A 1,232-nucleotide genomic window follows, 5' to 3' on the forward strand; every position below is an offset into this window, starting at 1 on the left:
ATCCACTAGTAATTGGAATGTGGGATGTATTAAGTACAAATCAAAGAAAATTAGAAGTTGTCAAAAATGAAATGCAACGTTTGAAGATCAATATCCTAGGCGTTAGTGAATTAAATGGACTGGTATTGGCCATTTTGAATTGGACAGTCATTTGGTCTACTATGCCAGGAATGAGAAATTGAAGAGGAATGGTGTCACATTCATTGTCAAAAAGAATGTTTCAAGATCGATCTTGAAGTACAACACTGTCTATATGCCTACAAGGAAGACTAGTTAATACGACTATTATTCAAATTTACGCATCAACCACTAAGGCCAAAGATGAAGAAATTGAAGATGTTTACCAGCTTCTACAGTCTGAAATTGATCAAACATGCCATCAAGATGCATTGATAATTACTGGTGATTGAAATTTGAAAGCTGGAAACAAAGGAGGATCAGTAGCTGGAAAATATGGCCTTGGTGATAGAAATGATGCCAGAGATCCCAGGACAGAATTTTGTGAGACCTATGACTTATTCAATGGAAATGCCATTTTTCAACAACATAAACAGCAACTATACACGTGGACTTCACCAGATGGAATACACAGGAATCAAGTTGACTACCCTGTGGAAAGAGATAATGGAGAAGCTCAATATTATCAGTTGGAACAAGGCCAGGGGCCAACTGTGGAACAGACCATCAATTGCTCATATGCAAGCTCAAGTTGAAGCTAAAGAAAATTATAACAAGTCCATAAAAGCCAAAGTATGATGTTGAGTATATCCAACCTGAATTTAGAGACTATCTCAAGAACAGATTTGATGCATTGAACACTAATGGCCAAAGACCAGATGAGTTGTGGGATGAAATCAAGGACATCATACATGAAGAAAGCAAAGAGGCCATTAAAAAGACAGGAAAGAAAGAAAAGACCAAAATGGATGTCTGAAGAGACTCTGAAACTTGCTCTTGAACACAGAGTAGCTAAAGCAAATGGAAGAAATGATGAAGTAAAAGAGCTGAACTGAAGATTTCAAAGGGAGGCTTGAGACAAAGTAAAGTATTATAATGAAATGTGCAAAGACCTGGAATTAGGAAATCAAAAGGGAAGAACACACTTGGCATTTCTCAAGCTGAAAGAACGGAAGAAAAAATTAAAGTCTTGAGTTGCAATTTTGAAGGATTCTATGGGCAAACTGGAGCCCTGGTGGTGCAGTGGTTAAGAGCTTGACTGCTAACCAAAAGGT

This window comes from Trichechus manatus, unplaced genomic scaffold (genome assembly GCF_000243295.1).
Source record: "Trichechus manatus latirostris isolate Lorelei unplaced genomic scaffold, TriManLat1.0 scaffold00301, whole genome shotgun sequence".
Classification (NCBI taxonomy): domain Eukaryota; kingdom Metazoa; phylum Chordata; class Mammalia; order Sirenia; family Trichechidae; genus Trichechus; species Trichechus manatus.